Below are 22,546 nucleotides of genomic sequence, written 5' to 3'. Positions count from 1 at the left end.
ACATGTAGTTGGAACTCTAAATCAAACACGGTTTGTGCTACCTCTTTGAAACTTGACACAACCCAGTAGTTCCAAGTTCTATCTCTATGGTTTGTTTCCTATTGATGTAGCCCTAAGCAGAGATTGGCGCAAATCACTTTCATGGAAAGGGGTTGCCAAGCTTCCAAAAAACTACGAGTTTCCTGAAATCTCAGCACACATTTTTTCACCCAATCCTGATGACACTTTCAGGTAATGATCATTACCCCAATCCCACTTGGTTCACCAAATTTCATTCTTCTAGATTAAACCGTTCGTTGGTAGTAACAGTTTTAATTTTTAGGTTTCACTCTGTTTTCTGCTATATGGATACATGTAGTTGGAACTCTCAATCAAACATGGTTTGTGCTAGCTCTTTGAAACCTGACACAATCAAGTAGTTCCAAGTTCTATCTCTATGGTTTTGTTCCTATTAATGTAGCCCTAAGCAGAGACTGGCGCATATCACTTTCATGGAAATGGGTTGCCAAGCTTCCAAAAAACTACGAGTTTCCTGAAATCTCAGCACACACTTTTTCACCTAATCTTGATGACACTTTCTGGTAATGATCAGTACCCTAATCCCACTTGGCTCTCCAAATTTCGTTCTTATACATTAAACTGTTCGTTGGCAGTAACAGTTTTAATTTTTAGGTTTCACACTGTTTTCTCCTATATGGATACATGCAGTTGGAACTCTAAATCATACACGGTTTGTGCTAGCTCTTTGAAACTTGACACAATAAAGTAGTTCCAAGTTTTATCTCTAGGGTTTGTTTCCTATTGATGTAGCACTAAGCAGAGACTGGTGCAAATCACTTTCATAAAAAGTGGTTGCCAAGCTTCCAAAAAACTACGAGTTTCTTGAAATCTCAGCACACATTTTTTCACCCAATCTTGATGACACTTTCAGGTAATGATCAGTACCCCGATCCAACTTTTCTCATCAAAATTTCGTTCTTCTAGGTTAAACCGAACTTTGGCAGTAACAGTTTTAATTTTTAGGTTTCACTCTGTTTCTCCTATATGGATAAATATATTTGGAACTCTAAATCAAACACGGTTTGCCTACCTCTTTGAAACTTGACACAATCAAGTAGTTCCAAGTTCAATCCCTATGGTTTGTTTCCTATTAATGTAACCCTAAGCAGAGACTGGCGCAAATCACTTTCATGGAAAGGGGTTGCCAAGCTTCCAAAAAACTACGAGGTTCCTGAAATCTCAGCACACATTTTTTCACCCAATCTTGATGACACTTTCAGGTAATGATCAGTACCCCAATCCCACTTGGCTCACCAAATTTCGTTCTTCAATGTTCAGCCGTTCGTTGGCAGTAACAGTTTTAATTTTAGGTTTCACTCTGTTTTCTCCTATATGGATACATGAAGTTGGAACTCTGAATCAAACACGGTTTGTTCAAGCTCTTTGAAACTTGACACAATCAAGTTGATCCAAGTTATTTCTCTATGGATTGCTTCCTATTGATGTAGCCCTAAGCAGAGACTGGCGCAAATCACTTTCAAGGAAAATGGTTGCCAAGCTTCCAAAAAACTAAGAGTTTCCTGAAATCTCAGCACACATTTTATCACCCAATCTTGATGACACTTTCAGGTAATGATCAGTACCCCAATCCCACTTGGCTCACCAAATTTCGTTCTTCTAGGTTAAACCGATCATTGGCAGTAACAGTTTTAATTTTTAGGTTTCACTCTGTTTCTCCTATATGCATATATGTATTTGGAACTATAAATCAAACATGGTTTGCCTACCTCTTTGAAACTTGACACAATCAAGTAGTTCCAAGTTCTATCTCTATGGTTTGTTTCCTATTGATGTAGCCCTAAGCAGAGACTGGCGCAAATCACTTTCATGGAAAGGGGTTACCAAGCTTCCAAAAAACTAGGATTTTCGTGAAATCTCAGCACACATTTTTTCACCCAATCTTGATGACACTTTCAGGTAATGATCAGTACCCCAATCCCACTTGGCTAACCAAATTTCGTTCTTCTAGGTTAAACCGGTCTTTGGCAGTAACAGTTTTAATTTTGAGGTTTCACTCTGTTTCTCCTATATGGATACATGTATTTGGAACTCTAAATCAAAAACGGTTTGCCTACCTCTTTGAAACTTGACACAATCAAGTAGTTCCAAGTTCTATCTCGATGGTTTGTTTCCTATTGATGTAGCCCTAAGCAGAGACTGGGGCAAATCACTTTCATGGAAAGGGGTTGCCAAGCTTCCAAAAAACTACGAGGTTCCTGAAATCTCAGCACACGTTTTTTCACCCAATCTTGATGACCCTTTCAGATAATGATCAGTACCCCAATCCCACATGGCTCACCAATTTTCGTTCTTCTAAGTTCAACCGTTCGTTGGCAGTAACAGTTTTAATTTTTAGGTTTCACTCTGTTTTCTCCTATATGGATACATGAAGTTGGAACTCTGAATCTAGCACGGTTTGTGCAAGCTCTTTGAAACTTGACACAATCAAGTTGATCCAAGTTCTGTCTCTATGGATTGCTTCCTATTGATGTAGCCCTAAGCAGAGACTGGCTCGAATCACTTTGATGGAAAGAGGTTGCCAAGCTTCCAAAAAACTACGATTTTCGTGAAATAGCAGCACACATTTTTTCACCCAATCTTGATGACACTTTAAGGTAATGATCAGTACCCCAATCCCACTTGGTTCACCAAATTTCGTTCTTCTAGGTTAAACCGTTCGTTGGCAGTAACAGTTTTAATTTTTAGGTTTCACTCTGTTTTCTCCTATATGGATACATGAAGTTGGAACTCTAAATCAAACACGGTTTGTGCAAGCTCTTTGAAACTTGACACAATCACGTTGATCCAAGTTCTATCTCTATGGATTGCTTCCTATTGATGTAGCCCTAAGCAGAGACTGGCGCAAATCACTTTCATGGAAAGGGGTTTGCAAGCTTCCAAAAAACGACGAGTTTCCTGAAATCTCAGCACACATTTTTTCACCCAATCTTGATGACACTTTCAGGTAATGATCAGTACCCCAATCCCACTTAGCTCACCAAATTTCGTTCTTCTAGGTTCAACCATTCATTGGCAGTAACAGTTTTAATTTTTAGGTTTCACTCTGTTTTCTCCTATATGGATACATGTATATGGAACTCTAAATCAAACACGGTTTGTGCTAGCTCTTTGCAACTTGACACAATAAAGTAGTTCCAAGTTCAATCTCTATGGTTTGTTTCCTATTGATGTAGCCCTAAGCAGAGACTGGCGCAAATCACTTAAATGGAAAGGGGTTGCCATGCTTCAAAAAAACTACGAGTTTCCTGAAATCTCATCACACATTTTTTCACCCAATCTTGATGAGTTTTTCATGTAATGATCTGTACCCCAATCCCACTTGGCTCACCAAATTTCGTTCTTCTAGGTTAAACCATTCGTTGGAAGTAGCAGTTTAAATTTTTAGGTTTCACTCTGTTTTCTCCTATATGGATACATGTAGTTGGAACTCTAAATCAAACACGGTTTGTGCTAGCTCTTTGAAACTTGAGAAAACCCAGTACTTCCAAGTTCTATCTCTATGGTTTGTTTCCTATTGATGTAGCCCTAAGCAGAGACTGGTGCAAATCACTTTCATGGAAAGGGGTTGCCAAGCTTCCAAAAAACTATGAGTTTCCTGAAATGTCAGCACACATTTTTACACCCAATCTTGATGACACTTTCAGGTAATGATCAGTACCCCAATCCCACTTGGCTCACCAAATTTCGTTCTTCTAGGTTAAACCGTTTGTTGGCAGTAACAGTTTTAATTTTTAGCTTTCACTCTCTTTTCTCCTATATGGATACATTTAGTTGGAACTCTAAATCAAACACGGTTTGTGCTAGCTCTTTGAAACTTGACACAATCAAGTAGTTCCAAGATCTATCTTTATGCTTTGTTTCCTATTGATGTAGCCCTAAGCAGAGACCGGCGCATATCACTTTCATGGAAAGGGTTTGCCAAGCTTCCAAAAAATTACGAGTTTCCTGAAAATTCAGCACACATTTTTTCACCCAATCTTGCTGACACTTTCAGGTAATAATCAGTACCCCAATCCCACTTGACTCACCGAATTTTGTTCTTCTAGGTTAAACCGTTCATTGGAAGTAACAGTTTAAATTTTTAGGTTTCACTCTGTTTTCTCCTATCTGGATACATGAAGTTGGAACTCTAAATTAAACACGGTTTGCTAGCTCTTTGCAACTTGACACAATCAAGTAGTTACAAGTTCTATCTCTATGGTTTGCTTCCTATTGCTGTAGCCCTAAGCAGAGACTGGCGTAAATCACTTTCATGGAAAGGGCTTGCCATGCTTCCAAAAAACTACGAGTTTCCTGAAATCTCAGCACATATTTTTTCACCCAATCTTGATGACACTTTAAGGTAATGATCAGTACCCCAATCCCACTTGGCTCCCCAAATTTCGTTCTTCTAGGTTAAACCGTTCGTTGGCAGTAACAGTTTAAATTTTTAGGTTTCACTCTGTTTTCTCCTATATGGATACATGTATTTGGATCTCTAAATCAAACACGGTTTGTGCTAGATCTTTGAAACTTGACACAATCAAGTAGTTCCAAGTTCTATCTCTATGGTTTGTGTACTATTGATTTAGCCCTTAGCAGAGACTGGTGCAAATCACTTTCATGAAAAGGGGTTGTGAAGCTTCAAAAAAACTACGAGTTTCTTGAAATCTCAGCAAACATTTTTTCACCCAATCTTGATGACACTTTCAGGTAATGATCAGTACCCCAATCCCACTTAGCTCATCAAATTTCGTTCTTCTAGGTTAAACCGTTCGTTGGAAGTAACAGTTTTAATTTTTAGGTTTCACTCTGTTTTCTCCTATATGATTACATGTTTGGAACTTTAAATCAAACACGGTTTTTGCTAGCTCTTTGAAACTTGACACAATCAAGTAGTTCCAAGATTGTCTCTATGGTTTGTTTTCTATTGATGTAGCCCTAAGCAGATACTGGCGCAAATCACTTTCATGGAAAGGGGTTGCCAAGCTTCCAAAAGCTACGAGTTTCCTGAAATCTAGCACACATTTTTTCATCCAATCTTGATGACACTTTCAGGTAATGATCAGTACACCAATCCTACTTGGCTCACCAAACTTTGTTCTTCTAGATTAAACCGTTCGTTGGCAGTAACAGTTTTAAGTTTTAGGTTTCACTCTGTTTTCTCCTATATGGATACATGTAGTTGGAACTCTAAATCAAACAGGGTTTGTGCAAGCTCTTTGAAACTTGACACAATCAAGTAGTTCCAAGTTCTATCTCTATGGTTTTTTTCTTATTGATGAAGCCCTAAGCATAGACTGGCGCAAATCACTTTCATGGAAAGGGGTTGCCAAGCTTCCAAAAAACTACGAGTTTCCTGAAATCTCAGCACACATTTTTTCACGCAATCTTGATGACACTTTCAGGTAATGATCAGTACCCCAATCTCTCTTGGCTCACCCAATTTCGTTTTCCTAGGTTAAACCATTCGTTGGCAGTAACAGTTTGAATTTTTAGGTTTCACTCTGTTTTCTCCTATATGGATACATGTAGTTGGAACTCTAAATCAAACACGGTTTGTGCTAGCTCTTTGAAACTTGTCACAAGCAATTAGTTCCAAGTTCTATCTCTATGGTTTGTTTCCTATTAATGTAGACCTAAGCAGAGACTGGCGCAAATCACTTTCGCGGAAAAGGGGTTGCAAAACTTACAAAAAACTAGGAGTTTCCTGAAATCTCAGCACACATTTTTTCACCAAATCTTGATGAACTTTCAGGTAATGATCAGTACCCCAATCCCACTTGCCTCACCAAATTTCGTTGTTCTAGATTAAACCGTTCGTTGTCAGTAACAGTTTTAATTTTTAGGTTTCACTCTGTTTTCTCCTATGTGGATACATGTAGTTGGAACTCTAAATCAAACACGGTTTGTGCTAGCTCTTTGAAACTTGACAAAATATAGTAGTTCCAAGTTCTATCACTATGGTTTGTTTTTTATTTATGTAGCCCTAAGCAGAGACTGGCGCAAATCACTTACATGGAAAGGGGTTGCCAAGCTTCCAAAAAACTACGAGTTTCCTGAAATCTCAGCGCACATTTTTTCACCCAATCTTGATGACACTTTCAGGTAATGATCAGTACCACAATCCCACTTGGCTCACCAAATTTCGTTCTTCTAGGTTCAACCGTTCGTTGGAAGTAACAGTTTTAACTTTTAGGTTTCACTCTGTTTTCTCCTATATGGATACATGTAGTTGGAACTCTAAATCAAACACGGTTTGTGCTAGCTCTTTGAAACTTGACACAATCAAGTAGTTCCAAGTTCTATCTCTATGGTTTGTTTCCTATTGATGTAGCCCTAAGCAGAGACTGGCGCAAATCACTTTTATGGGAAGGGGTTGCCAAGCTTCCAAAAAATTACGAGTTTCCTGAAATCTAAGCACACATTTTTTCACCCAATCTCTATGACACTTTCAGGTAATGATCAGTACCCCAATCCCACTTGGCTCACCAAATTTCGTTCTTCTAGGTTAAACCGTTGGTTGCCAGTAACAGTTTTAATTTTTAGGTTTCACTCTGTTTTCTCCTATATGGATACATGTAGTTGGAACTCTAAATCAAACACGGTTTGTGCTAGCTCTTTGAAACTTGACAAAACCCAGTAGTTCCATGTTCTATCTCTATGGTTTGTTTCCTATTGATGTAGCCCTAAGCAGAGACTGGCGCAAATCACTTTCATGGAAAGGGGTTTGCAAGCTTCCAAAAAACGACGAGTTTCCTGAAATCTCAGCACACATTTTTTCACCCAATCTTGATGACACTTTCAGGTAATGATCAGTACCCCAATCCCACTTGGCTCACCAAATTTCATTTTTCTAGGTTAAATCGTTCGTTGGCAGTAACAGTTTTAATTCTGAGGTTTCACTCTGTTTTCTCCTATATGGATACATGTTTGGAACTTTAAATCAAACACGGTTTGTGCTAGCTCATTGAAACTTGACACAATCAAGTAATTCCAAGTTCTATCTCTATGGTTTGTTTCCTATTGATGTAGCCCTAAGCAGAGACTGGCGCAAATCACTTTCATGGAAAGGGGTTGCCAAGCTTCCAAAAAACTACGAGTTTCCTGAAATCTCAGCACATATTTTTTCACCCAATCTTGATGACACTTTCAGGTAATGATCAGTACCCCAATCCCACTTAGCTCACCAAATTTTGTTCTTCTAGGTTCAACCATTCATTGGCAGTAACAGTTTTAATTTTTAGGTTTCACTCTGTTTTCTCCTATATGGATACATGTATATGGAACTCTAAATCAAACACGGTTTGTGCTAGCTCTTTGCAACTTGACACAATAAAGTAGTTCCAAGTTCAATCTCTATGGTTTGTTTCCTATTGATGTAGCCCTAAGCAGAGACTGGCGCAAATCACTTAAATGGAAAGGGGTTGCCATGCTTCAAAAAAACTACGAGTTTCCTGAAATCTCATCACACATTTTTTCACCCAATCTTGATGAGTTTTTCATGTAATGATCAGTACCCCAATCCCACTTGGCTCACCAAATTTCGTTCTTCTAGGTTAAACCATTCGTTGGAAGTAGCAGTTTAAATTTTTAGGTTTCACTCTGTTTTCTCCTATATGGATACATGTAGTTGGAACTCTAAATCAAACACGGTTTGTGCTAGCTCTTTGAAACTTGACAAAACCCAGTACTTCCAAGTTCTATCTCTATGGTTTGTTTCCTATTGATGTAGCCCTAAGCAGAGACTGGTGCAAATCACTTTCATGGAAAGGGGTTGCCAAGCTTCCAAAAAACTATGAGTTTCCTGAAATGTCAGCACACATTTTTACACCCAATCTTGATGACACTTTCAGGTAATGATCAGTACCCCAATCCCACTTGGCTCACCAAATTTCGTTCTTCTAGGTTAAACCGTTTGTTGGCAGTAACAGTTTTAATTTTTAGCTTTCACTCTCTTTTCTCCTATATGGATACATTTAGTTGGAACTCTAAATCAAACACGGTTTGTGCTAGCTCTTTGAAACTTGACACAATCAAGTAGTTCCAAGATCTATCTTTATGCTTTGTTTCCTATTGATGTAGCCCTAAGCAGAGACCGGCGCATATCACTTTCATGGAAAGGGTTTGCCAAGCTTCCAAAAAATTACGAGTTTCCTGAAAATTCAGCACACATTTTTTCACCCAATCTTGCTGACACTTTCAGGTAATAATCAGTACCCCAATCCCACTTGACTCACCGAATTTTGTTCTTCTAGGTTAAACCGTTCATTGGAAGTAACAGTTTAAATTTTTAGGTTTCACTCTGTTTTCTCCTATCTGGATACATGAAGTTGGAACTCTAAATTAAACACGGTTTGCTAGCTCTTTGCAACTTGACACAATCAAGTAGTTACAAGTTCTATCTCTATGGTTTGCTTCCTATTGCTGTAGCCCTAAGCAGAGACTGGCGTAAATCACTTTCATGGAAAGGGCTTGCCATGCTTCCAAAAAACTACGAGTTTCCTGAAATCTCAGCACATATTTTTTCACCCAATCTTGATGACACTTTAAGGTAATGATCAGTACCCCAATCCCACTTGGCTCCCCAAATTTCGTTCTTCTAGGTTAAACCGTTCGTTGGCAGTAACAGTTTAAATTTTTAGGTTTCACTCTGTTTTCTCCTATATGGATACATGTATTTGGATCTCTAAATCAAACACGGTTTGTGCTAGATCTTTGAAACTTGACACAATCAAGTAGTTCCAAGTTCTATCTCTATGGTTTGTGTACTATTGATTTAGCCCTTAGCAGAGACTGGTGCAAATCACTTTCATGAAAAGGGGTTGTGAAGCTTCAAAAAAACTACGAGTTTCTTGAAATCTCAGCAAACATTTTTTCACCCAATCTTGATGACACTTTCAGGTAATGATCAGTACCCCAATCCCACTTAGCTCATCAAATTTCGTTCTTCTAGGTTAAACCGTTCGTTGGAAGTAACAGTTTTAATTTTTAGGTTTCACTCTGTTTTCTCCTATATGATTACATGTTTGGAACTTTAAATCAAACACGGTTTTTGCTAGCTCTTTGAAACTTGACACAATCAAGTAGTTCCAAGATTGTCTCTATGGTTTGTTTTCTATTGATGTAGCCCTAAGCAGATACTGGCGCAAATCACTTTCATGGAAAGGGGTTGCCAAGCTTCCAAAAGCTACGAGTTTCCTGAAATCTAGCACACATTTTTTCATCCAATCTTGATGACACTTTCAGGTAATGATCAGTACACCAATCCCACTTGGCTCACCAAACTTTGTTCTTCTAGATTAAACCGTTCGTTGGCAGTAACAGTTTTAAGTTTTAGGTTTCACTCTGTTTTCTCCTATATGGATACATGTAGTTGGAACTCTAAATCAAACAGGGTTTGTGCAAGCTCTTTGAAACTTGACACAATCAAGTAGTTCCAAGTTCTATCTCTATGGTTTTTTTCTTATTGATGAAGCCCTAAGCATAGACTGGCGCAAATCACTTTCATGGAAAGGGGTTGCCAAGCTTCCAAAAAACTACGAGTTTCCTGAAATCTCAGCACACATTTTTTCACGCAATCTTGATGACACTTTCAGGTAATGATCAGTACCCCAATCTCTCTTGGCTCACCCAATTTCGTTTTCCTAGGTTAAACCATTCGTTGGCAGTAACAGTTTGAATTTTTAGGTTTCACTCTGTTTTCTCCTATATGGATACATGTAGTTGGAACTCTAAATCAAACACGGTTTGTGCTAGCTCTTTGAAACTTGTCACAAGCAATTAGTTCCAAGTTCTATCTCTATGGTTTGTTTCCTATTAATGTAGACCTAAGCAGAGACTGGCGCAAATCACTTTCGCGGAAAAGGGGTTGCAAAACTTACAAAAAACTAGGAGTTTCCTGAAATCTCAGCACACATTTTTTCACCAAATCTTGATGAACTTTCAGGTAATGATCAGTACCCCAATCCCACTTGCCTCACCAAATTTCGTTGTTCTAGATTAAACCGTTCGTTGTCAGTAACAGTTTTAATTTTTAGGTTTCACTCTGTTTTCTCCTATGTGGATACATGTAGTTGGAACTCTAAATCAAACACGGTTTGTGCTAGCTCTTTGAAACTTGACAAAATATAGTAGTTCCAAGTTCTATCTCTATGGTTTGTTTTTTATTTATGTAGCCCTAAGCAGAGACTGGCGCAAATCACTTACATGGAAAGGGGTTGCCAAGCTTCCAAAAAACTACGAGTTTCCTGAAATCTCAGCGCACATTTTTTCACCCAATCTTGATGACACTTTCAGGTAATGATCAGTACCACAATCCCACTTGGCTCACCAAATTTCGTTCTTCTAGGTTCAACCGTTCGTTGGAAGTAACAGTTTTAACTTTTAGGTTTCACTCTGTTTTCTCCTATATGGATACATGTAGTTGGAACTCTAAATCAAACACGGTTTGTGCTAGCTCTTTGAAACTTGACACAATCAAGTAGTTCCAAGTTCTATCTCTATGGTTTGTTTCCTATTGATGTAGCCCTAAGCAGAGACTGGCGCAAATCACTTTTATGGGAAGGGGTTGCCAAGCTTCCAAAAAATTACGAGTTTCCTGAAATCTAAGCACACATTTTTTCACCCAATCTCTATGACACTTTCAGGTAATGATCAGTACCCCAATCCCACTTGGCTCACCAAATTTCGTTCTTCTAGGTTAAACCGTTGGTTGCCAGTAACAGTTTTAATTTTTAGGTTTCACTCTGTTTTCTCCTATATGGATACATGTAGTTGGAACTCTAAATCAAACACGGTTTGTGCTAGCTCTTTGAAACTTGACAAAACCCAGTAGTTCCATGTTCTATCTCTATGGTTTGTTTCCTATTGATGTAGCCCTAAGCAGAGACTCGCGCAAATCACTTTCATGGAAAGGGGTTTGCAAGCTTCCAAAAAACGACGAGTTTCCTGAAATCTCAGCACACATTTTTTCACCCAATCTTGATGACACTTTCAGGTAATGATCAGTACCCCAATCCCACTTGGCTCACCAAATTTCATTTTTCTAGGTTAAATCGTTCGTTGGCAGTAACAGTTTTAATTCTGAGGTTTCACTCTGTTTTCTCCTATATGGATACATGTTTGGAACTTTAAATCAAACACGGTTTGTGCTAGCTCATTGAAACTTGACACAATCAAGTAATTCCAAGTTCTATCTCTATGGTTTGTTTCCTATTGATGTAGCCCTAAGCAGAGACTGGCGCAAATCACTTTCATGGAAAGGGGTTGCCAAGCTTCCAAAAAACTACGAGTTTCCTGAAATCTCAGCACATATTTTTTCACCCAATCTTGATGACACTTTCAGGTAATGATCAGTACCCCAATCCCACTTAGCTCACCAAATTTTGTTCTTCTAGGTTCAACCATTCATTGGCAGTAACAGTTTTAATTTTTAGGTTTCACTCTGTTTTCTCCTATATGGATACATGTATATGGAACTCTAAATCAAACACGGTTTGTGCTAGCTCTTTGCAACTTGACACAATAAAGTAGTTCCAATTTCAATCTCTATGGTTTGTTTCCTATTGATGTAGCCCTAAGCAGAGACTGGCGCAAATCACTTAAATGGAAAGGGGTTGCCATGCTTCAAAAAAACTACGAGTTTCCTGAAATCTCATCACACATTTTTTCACCCAATCTTGATGAGTTTTTCATGTAATGATCAGTACCCCAATCCCACTTGGCTCACCAAATTTCGTTCTTCTAGGTTAAACCATTCGTTGGAAGTAGCAGTTTAAATTTTTAGGTTTCACTCTGTTTTCTCCTATATGGATACATGTAGTTGGAACTCTAAATCAAACACGGTTTGTGCTAGCTCTTTGAAACTTGACAAAACCCAGTACTTCCAAGTTCTATCTCTATGGTTTGTTTCCTATTGATGTAGCCCTAAGCAGAGACTGGTGCAAATCACTTTCATGGAAAGGGGTTGCCAAGCTTCCAAAAAACTATGAGTTTCCTGAAATGTCAGCACACATTTTTACACCCAATCTTGATGACACTTTCAGGTAATGATCAGTACCCCAATCCCACTTGGCTCACCAAATTTCGTTCTTCTAGGTTAAACCGTTTGTTGGCAGTAACAGTTTTAATTTTTAGCTTTCACTCTCTTTTCTCCTATATGGATACATTTAGTTGGAACTCTAAATCAAACACGGTTTGTGCTAGCTCTTTGAAACTTGACAAAATCAAGTAGTTCCAAGATCTATCTTTATGCTTTGTTTCCTATTGATGTAGCCCTAAGCAGAGACCGGCGCATATCACTTTCATGGAAAGGGTTTGCCAAGCTTCCAAAAAATTACGAGTTTCCTGAAAATTCAGCACACATTTTTTCACCCAATCTTGCTGACACTTTCAGGTAATAATCAGTACCCCAATCCCACTTGACTCACCGAATTTTGTTCTTCTAGGTTAAACCGTTCATTGGAAGTAACAGTATAAATTTTTAGGTTTCACTCTGTTTTCTCCTATATGGATACATGAAGTTGGAACTCTAAATTAAACACGGTTTGCTAGCTCTTTGCAACTTGACACAATCAAGTAGTTACAAGTTCTATCTCTATGGTTTGCTTCCTATTGCTGTAGCCCTAAGCAGAGACTGGCGTAAATCACTTTCATGGAAAGGGCTTGCCATGCTTCCAAAAAACTACGAGTTTCCTGAAATCTCAGCACATATTTTTTCACCCAATCTTGATGACACTTTAAGGTAATGATCAGTACCCCAATCCCACTTGGCTCCCCAAATTTCGTTCTTCTAGGTTAAACCGTTCGTTGGCAGTAACAGTTTAAATTTTTAGGTTTCACTCTGTTTTCTCCTATATGGATACATGTATTTGGATCTCTAAATCAAACACGGTTTGTGCTAGATCTTTGAAACTTGACACAATCAAGTAGTTCCAAGTTCTATCTCTATGGTTTGTGTACTATTGATTTAGCCCTTAGCAGAGACTGGTGCAAATCACTTTCATGAAAAGGGGTTGTGAAGCTTCAAAAAAACTACGAGTTTCTTGAAATCTCAGCAAACATTTTTTCACCCAATCTTGATGACACTTTCAGGTAATGATCAGTACCCCAATCCCACTTAGCTCATCAAATTTCGTTCTTCTAGGTTAAACCGTTCGTTGGCAGTAACAGTTTTAATTTTTAGGTTTCACTCTGTTTTCTCCTATATGATTACATGTTTGGAACTTTAAATCAAACACGGTTTTTGCTAGCTCTTTGAAACTTGACACAATCAAGTAGTTCCAAGATTGTCTCTATGGTTTGTTTTCTATTGATGTAGCCCTAAGCAGATGCTGGCGCAAATCACTTTCATGGAAAGGGGTTGCCAAGCTTCCAAAAGCTACGAGTTTCCTGAAATCTAGCACACATTTTTTCATCCAATCTTGATGACACTTTCAGGTAATGATCAGTACACCAATCCCACTTGGCTCACCAAACTTTGTTCTTCTAGATTAAACCGTTCGTTGGCAGTAACAGTTTTAAGTTTTAGGTTTCACTCTGTTTTCTCCTATATGGATACATGTAGTTGGAACTCTAAATCAAACAGGGTTTGTGCAAGCTCTTTGAAACTTGACACAATCAAGTAGTTCCAAGTTCTATCTCTATGGTTTTTTTCTTATTGATGAAGCCCTAAGCATAGACTGGCGCAAATCACTTTCATGGAAACGGGTTGCCAAGCTTCCAAAAAACTACGAGTTTCCTGAAATCTCAGCACACATTTTTTCACGCAATCTTGATGACACTTTCAGGTAATGATCAGTACCCCAATCCCTCTTGGCTCACCCAATTTCGTTTTCCTAGGTTAAACCATTCGTTGGCAGTAACAGTTTGAATTTTTAGGTTTCACTCTGTTTTCTCCTATATGGATACATGTAGTTGGAACTCTAAATCAAACACGGTTTGTGCTAGCTCTTTGAAACTTGTCACAAGCAATTAGTTCCAAGTTCTATCTCTATGGTTTGTTTCCTATTAATGTAGCCCTAAGCAGAGACTGGCGCAAATCACTTTCGCGGAAAAGGGGTTGCAAAACTTACAAAAAACTAGGAGTTTCCTGAAATCTCAGCACACATTTTTTCACCAAATCTTGATGAACTTTCAGGTAATGATCAGTACCCCAATCCCACTTGCCTCACCAAATTTCGTTGTTCTAGATTAAACCGTTCGTTGTCAGTAACAGTTTTAATTTTTAGGTTTCACTCTGTTTTCTCCTATGTGGATACATGTAGTTGGAACTCTAAATCAAACACGGTTTGTGCTAGCTCTTTGAAACTTGACAAAATATAGTAGTTCCAAGTTCTATCTCTATGGTTTGTTTTTTATTTATGTAGCCCTAAGCAGAGACTGGCGCAAATCACTTACATGGAAAGGGGTTGCCAAGCTTCCAAAAAACTACGAGTTTCCTGAAATCTCAGCGCACATTTTTTCACCCAATCTTGATGACACTTTCAGGTAATGATCAGTACCACAATCCCACTTGGCTCACCAAATTTCGTTCTTCTAGGTTCAACCGTTCGTTGGAAGTAACAGTTTTAACTTTTAGGTTTCACTCTGTTTTCTCCTATATGGATACATGTAGTTGGAACTCTAAATCAAACACGGTTTGTGCTAGCTCTTTGAAACTTGACACAATCAAGTAGTTCCAAGTTCTATCTCTATGGTTTGTTTCCTATTGATGTAGCCCTAAGCAGAGACTGGCGCAAATCACTTTTATGGGAAGGGGTTGCCAAGCTTCCAAAAAATTACGAGTTTCCTGAAATCTCAGCACACATTTTTTCACCCAATCTTGATGACACTTTCAGGTAATGATCAGTACCCCAATCCCACTTGGCTCACCAAATTTCGTTCTTCTAGGTTATACCGTTCGTTGCCAGTAACAGTTTTAATTTTTAGGTTTCACTCTGTTTTCTCCTATATGGATACATGTAGTTGGAACTCTAAATCAAACACGGTTTGTGCTAGCTCTTTGAAACTTGACAAAACCCAGTAGTTCCATGTTCTATCTCTATGGTTTGTTTCCTATTGATGTAGCCCTAAGGAGAGACTGGTGCAAATCACTTTCATGGAAAGGGGTTTCCAAGCTTCCAAAAAACTACGAGTTTCCTGAAATCTCAGCACAAGTTTTTTCACCCAAACTTGATGACACTTCCAGGTAATGATCAGTATCCCAATCCCACTTGGCTCACCAAATTTCGTTCTTCTAGGCTAAACCGTTCATTGGCAGTAACAGTTTAAATTTTTAGGTTTCACTCTGTTTTCTCCTGTATGGATACATGTAGTTGGATCTCTAAATCAAACATGTTTTGTGCTAGATCTTTGAAACTTGACACAATCAAAAAGTTATAAGTTCTATCTCTATGGTTTGTGTACTATTGATTTAGCCCTTAGCAGAGACTGGTGCAAATCTTTCATGAAAAGGGGTTGCGAAGCTTCCAAAAAACTACGAGTTTCCTGAAATCTCAGCACACATTTTTTCACCCAATCTTGATGACACTTTCAGGTAATGATCAGTACCCCAATCCCACTTGCCTCACCAAATTTCGTTGTTCTAGATTAAACCGTTCGTTGTCAGTAACAGTTTTAACTTTTAGGTTTCACTCTGTTTTCTCCTATACGGATACATGTATTTGGAACTCTAAATCAAACACGGTTTGCCCACCTCTTCGAAACTTGACACAATCATGTAGTTCCAAGTTCTATCTCCATGGTTTGTTTCCTATTGATCTAGCCCTAAGCAGAGACTAGTGCAAATCACTTTCATGAAAGGGGTTGCCAAGCTTCCAAAATACTATGAAGTTCCTGAAATCTCAGCACACATTTTTTCACGCAATCTTGATGACACTTTCAGGTAATGATCACTACAACAATCCCACTTGGCTAACCAAATTTCCTTCTTCTAGGTTAAACCGTTCGTTGGCAGTAACAGTTTTAATTTTTAGGTTTCACTCTGTTTTCTCCTGTATGGATACATGTAGTTGGGACTCTAAATCAAACACGGTTTCTGCTAGCTCTTTGAAACTTGACAAAACCCAGTAGTTCCATGTTCTGTCTCTATGGTTTGTTTCCTATTGATGTAGCCCTAAGCAGAGACTGGCGCAAATCACTTTCATGGAAAGAGGTTGCCAAGCTTCCAAAAAACTACGATTTTCGTGAAATCTCAGCACACATTTTTTCACCCAATCTTGATGACACTTTCAGGTAATGATCAGTACCCCAATCCCACTTGGCTCACCAAATTTCGTACTTCTAGTTTAAACCGTTCATTGGCAGTAACAGTTTTAATTTTTAGGTTTCACTCTGTTTTCTCCTATATGGATACATGAAGTTGGAACTCTAAATCAAACACGGTTTGTGCAAGCTCTTTGAAACTTGACCCAATCAAGTTGATCCAAGTTCTATCTCTATGGATTGGTTCCAATTGATGTAGCCCAAAGCAGAGACTGGCGCAAATCACTTTCATGGAAAGGGGTTGCCAGCTTCCAAAAAACTACGAGTTTCCTGAAATCTCAGCACACATTTTTTCACCCAATCTTGATGACACTTTCAGGTAATGATCAGGAACCCAATCCCACTTGGCTCACCAAATTTCATTTTTCTAGGTTAAACCGTTCGTTGGCAGTAACAGTTTTAATTTTGAGGTTTCACTCTGTTTTCTCCTATATGATTGCATGTTTGGAACTTTAAATCAAACACCGTTTGTGCTAGCTCATTGCAACTTGACACAATCAAGTAGTTTCAAGTTCTATCTCTATGGTTTGTTTCCTATTGATGTAGCCCTAAGCAGAGACTGGCGAAAAACACTTTCATGGAAAGGGTTTGCCAAGCTTCCAAAAAACTACGAGTTTCCTGAAATCTCAGCACACATTTTTTCACCCAATCTTGATGACACTTTCAGGTAATGATCAGTAACACAATCCCACTTGGCTCACCAAATTTCGTTCTTGTAGGTTAAACCGTTAGTTGGCGGTAACAGTTTTAACTTTTAGGTTTCACTCTGTTTCCTCCTATATGGATACATGTAGTTGGAACTCTAAATCAAACACGGTTTGTGCTAGCTCTTTGAAACTTGACACAATCAAGTAGTTCCAAGTTCTATCTCTATGGTTTGTTTCCTATTGATGTAGCCCTAAGCAGAGACTGGCGCAAATCACTTTTATGGAAAGGGGTTGCCAAGCTTCCAAAAAATTACGAGTTTCCTGAAATCTCAGCACACATTTTTACACCCAATCTTGATGACACTTTCAGGTAATGATCAGTACCCCAATCCCACTTGGCTCACCAAATTTCGTTCCTCTAGGTTAAACCATTCGTTGTCAGTAACAGTTTTAAATTTTAGGTTTCACTCTGTTTTCTCCTATATGGATTTATGTAGTTGGAACTCTAAATCAAACACGGTTTGTACTAGCTCTTTGAAACTTGACACAATCAAGTAGTTCCAAGTTCTATCTTTATGGTTTTTTTCCTATTGATGTAGCCCTAAGCATAGACTGGCGCAAATCACTTTCATGGAAAGGGGTTGCCAAGCTTCCAAAAAACTACGAGTTTCCTGAAATCTCAGCACACATTTTTTCACGCAATCTTGATGACACTTTCAGGTAATGATCAGTACCCCAATCCCTCTTGGCTCACCCAATTTCGTTTTCCTAGGTTAAACCGTTTGTTGGCAGTAACAGTTTGGATTTTTAGGTTTCACTCTGTTTTCTCCTATATGGATACATGTAGTTGGAACTCTAAATAAAACACGGTTTGTGCTAGCTCTTTGAAACTTGTCACAAGCAATTATTTCCAAGTTCTATCTCTATGGTTTGTTTCCGATTGATGCAGCCATAAGCAGAGACTGGCGCAAATCACTTTCATTGAAAAGGGGTTGCCAAACTTCCAAAAAACTATGAGTTTCCTGAAATCTCAGCACACATTTTTTCACCCAATCTTGATGAACTTTCAGGTAATGATCAGTACCCCAATCCCACTTGGCTCACCAAATTTCGTTCTTCTAGGTTAAACCGTTCGTTGGCAGTAACAGTTTTAAATTTTAGGTTTCACTCTGTTTTCTCCTATATGGATTCATGTAGTTGGAACTCTAAATCAAACACGGTTTGTGCTAGCTCTTGAAACTTGACACAATCAAGTAGTTCCAAGTTCTATCTCTTTGGTTTGTTTCCTATTGATGTAGCCCTAAGCAGAGACTGGCGCAAATCAATTTTATCGAAAGGGGTGGCCAAGCTTCCAAAAAACTACGAGTTTCCTGAAATCTCAGCACTCATTTTTTCACCCAATCTTGATGACACTTTCAAGTTATGATCAGTACCCCAATCTCACTTGGCTCACCAAATTTCATTCTTCTAGGTTAAACCGTTCGTTGGCAGTAACAGTTTTAATTTTTAGGTTTCACTCTGTTTTCTCCTATGTGGATACATGTAGTTGGAACTCTAAATCAAACACGGTTTGTGCTAGCTCTTTGAAACTTGACACAATAAAGTAGTTCCAAGTTCCATCTCTATAGTTTGTTTCCTATTGATGTAGCCATAAGCAGAGACTGGTGCAAATCACTTTCATGGAAAGGGGTTGCCAAGATTTCCAAAAAACCCCGAGTTTCCTGAATTCTCCGCACACATTTTTTCACCCAATCTTGATGACACTTTCAGGTAATGATCAGTACCCCAATCCCACTTTACTCACCAAATTTCGTTGTTCTAGATTAAACCGTTCGTTGGCAGTAACAGTTTTAATTTTTAGGTTTCACTCTGTTTTCTCCTATGTGGATACATGTAGTTGGAACTCTAAATCAATCACGGTTTGTGCTAGCTCTTTAAAACTTGACACAATATAGAAGTTCCAAGTTCTATCTCTATGGTTTGTTTTTTATTTATGTAGCCCTAAGTAGAGACTGGCGCAAATCACTTTCATGGAAAGGGGTTGCCAAGCTTCCAAAAAACTACGAGTTTCCTGAAATCTCAGCACACATTTTTTCACCCAATCTTGATGACACTTTCAGGTAATGATCAGTACCACAATCCCACTTGGCTCACCAAACTTTGTTCTTCTAGATTAAACCGTTCGTTGGCAGTAATAGTTTTAATTTTTAGGTTTCACTCTGTTTTCTCCTATGTGGATACATGTAGTTGGAACTCTAAATCAAACACGGTTTGTGCTAGCTCTTTGAAACTTGACACAATAAAGTAGTTCCAAGTTCCATCTCTATAGTTTGTTTCCTATTGATGTAGCCCTAAGCAGAGACTGGTGCAAATCACTTTCATGGAAAGGGGTTGCCAAGATTTCCAAAAAACCCCGAGTTTCCTGAATTCTCCGCACACATTTTTTCACCCAATATTGATGACACTTTCAGGTAATGATCAGTACCCCAATCCCACTTTACTCACCAAATTTCGTTGTTCTAGATTAAACCGTTCGTTGGCAGTAACAGTTTTAATTTTTAGGTTTCACTCTGTTTTCTCCTATGTGGATACATGTAGTTGGAACTCTAAATCAATCACGGTTTGTGCTAGCTCTTTAAAACTTGACACAATATAGAAGTTCCAAGTTCTATCTCTATGGTTTGTTTTTTATTTATGTAGCCCTAAGTAGAGACTGGCGCAAATCACTTTCATGGAAAGGGGTTGCCAAGCTTCCAAAAAACTACGAGTTTCCTGAAATCTCAGCACACATTTTTTCACCCAATCTTGATAAAACTTTCAGGTAATGATCAGTACCCCAATCCCACTTGGCTCACCAAATTTCGTTCTTCTAGTTTAAACCGTTCGTTGGCAGTAACATTTTTAATTTTTAGGTTTCACTCTGTTTTCTCCTATATGGATACATGTATTTGGAACTCTAAATCAAACAAGGTTTGTGCCAGCTCTTTGTAACTTGACACAATAAAGTAGTTCCAAGTTTTATCTCTATGGTTTGTATCCTGTTGATGTAGCCCTAAGCAGAGACTGGTGCAAATCCCTTTCAGGGAAAGGGGTTGCCAAGCTTCCAAAAAACTAAGAGTTTCCTGAAATCTCAGCACACATTTTTTCACCCAATCTTGATGACACTTTCAGGTAATGATCAGTAACACAATCCCACTTGGCTCACCAAATTTCGTTCTTGTAGGTTAAACCGTTAGTTGGCGGTAACAGTTTTAACTTTTAGGTTTCACTCTGTTTTCTCCTATATGGATACATGTAGTTGGAACTCTAAATCAAACACGGTTTGTGCTAGCTCTTTGAAACTTGACACAATCAAGTAGTTCCAAGTTCTATCTCTATGGTTTGTTTCCTATTGATGTAGCCCTAAGCAGAGACTGGCGCAAATCACTTTTATGGAAAGGGGTTGCCAAGCTTCCAAAAAATTACGAGTTTCCTGAAATCTCAGCACACATTTTTACACCCAATCTTGATGACACTTTCAGGTAATGATCAGTACCCCAATCCCACTTGGCTCACCAAATTTCGTTCCTCTAGGTTAAACCATTCGTTGTCAGTAACAGTTTTAAATTTTAGGTTTCACTCTGTTTTCTCCTATATGGATTTATGTAGTTGGAACTCTAAATCAAACACGGTTTGTACTAGCTCTTTGAAACTTGACACAATCAAGTAGTTCCAAGTTCTATCTTTATGGTTTTTTTCCTATTGATGTAGCCCTAAGCATAGACTGGCGCAAATCACTTTCATGGAAAGGGGTTGCCAAGCTTCCAAAAAACTACGAGTTTCCTGAAATCTCAGCACACATTTTTTCACGCAATCTTGATGACACTTTCAGGTAATGATCAGTACCCCAATCCCTCTTGGCTCACCCAATTTCGTTTTCCTAGGTTAAACCGTTTGTTGGCAGTAACAGTTTGGATTTTTAGGTTTCACTCTGTTTTCTCCTATATGGATACATGTAGTTGGAACTCTAAATCAAACACGGTTTGTGCTAGCTCTTTGAAACTTGTCACAAGCAATTATTTCCAAGTTCTATCTCTATTTTTTGTTTCCGATTGATGCAGCCATAAGCAGAGACTGGCGCAAATCACTTTCATTGAAAAGGGGTTGCCAAACTTCCAAAAAACTATGAGTTTCCTGAAATCTCAGCACACATTTTTTCACCCAATCTTGATGAACTTTCAGGTAATGATCAGTACCCCAATCCCACTTGGCTCACCAAATTTCGTTCTTCTAGGTTAAACCGTTCGTTGGCAGTAACAGTTTTAAATTTTAGGTTTCACTCTGTTTTCTCCTATATGGATTCATGTAGTTGGAACTCTAAATCAAACACGGTTTGTGCTAGCTCTTGAAACTTGACACAATCAAGTAGTTCCAAGTTCTATCTCTTTGGTTTGTTTCCTATTGATGTAGCCCTAAGCAGAGACTGGCGCAAATCAATTTTATCGAAAGGGGTGGCCAAGCTTCCAAAAAACTACGAGTTTCCTGAAATCTCAGCACTCATTTTTTCACCCAATCTTGATGACACTTTCAAGTTATGATCAGTACCCCAATCTCACTTGGCTCACCAAATTTCATTCTTCTAGGTTAAACCGTTCGTTGGCAGTAACAGTTTTAATTTTTAGGTTTCACTCTGTTTTCTCCTATGTGGATACATGTAGTTGGAACTCTAAATCAAACACGGTTTGTGCTAGCTCTTTGAAACTTGACACAATAAAGTAGTTCCAAGTTCCATCTCTATAGTTTGTTTCCTATTGATGTAGCCATAAGCAGAGACTGGTGCAAATCACTTTCATGGAAAGGGGTTGCCAAGATTTCCAAAAAACCCCGAGTTTCCTGAATTCTCCGCACACATTTTTTCACCCAATCTTGATGACACTTTCAGGTAATGATCAGTACCCCAATCCCACTTTACTCACCAAATATCGTTGTTCTAGATTAAACCGTTCGTTGGCAGTAACAGTTTTAATTTTTAGGTTTCACTCTGTTTTCTCCTATGTGGATACATGTAGTTGGAACTCTAAATCAATCACGGTTTGTGCTAGCTCTTTAAAACTTGACACAATATAGAAGTTCCAAGTTCTATCTCTATGGTTTGTTTTTTATTTATGTAGCCCTAAGTAGAGACTGGCGCAAATCACTTTCATGGAAAGGGGTTGCCAAGCTTCCAAAAAACTACGAGTTTCCTGAAATCTCAGCACACATTTTTTCACCCAATCTTGATGACACTTTCAGGTAATGATCAGTAACACAATCCCGCTTGGCTCACCAAATTTTGTTCTTCTAGGTTAAACCGTTAGTTGGCGGTAACAGTTTTAACTTTTAGGTTTCACTCTGTTTTCTCCTATATGGATACATGTAGTTGGAACTCTAAATCAAACATGGTTTGTGCTAGCTCTTTGAAACTTGACACAATCAAGTAGTTCCAAGTTCTATCTCTATGGTTTGTTTCCTATTGATGTAGCCCTAAGCAGAGACTGGCGCAAATCACTTTTATGGAAAGGGGTTGCCAAGCTTCCAAAAAATTACGAGTTTCC

The sequence above is a fragment of the Spermophilus citellus genome, assembly GCF_964194105.1.
Source record: "Spermophilus citellus genome assembly, chromosome: 7".
NCBI classification, from domain to species: Eukaryota; Metazoa; Chordata; class Mammalia; order Rodentia; family Sciuridae; genus Spermophilus; species Spermophilus citellus.
This window is presented reverse-complemented; position numbering follows the sequence as displayed.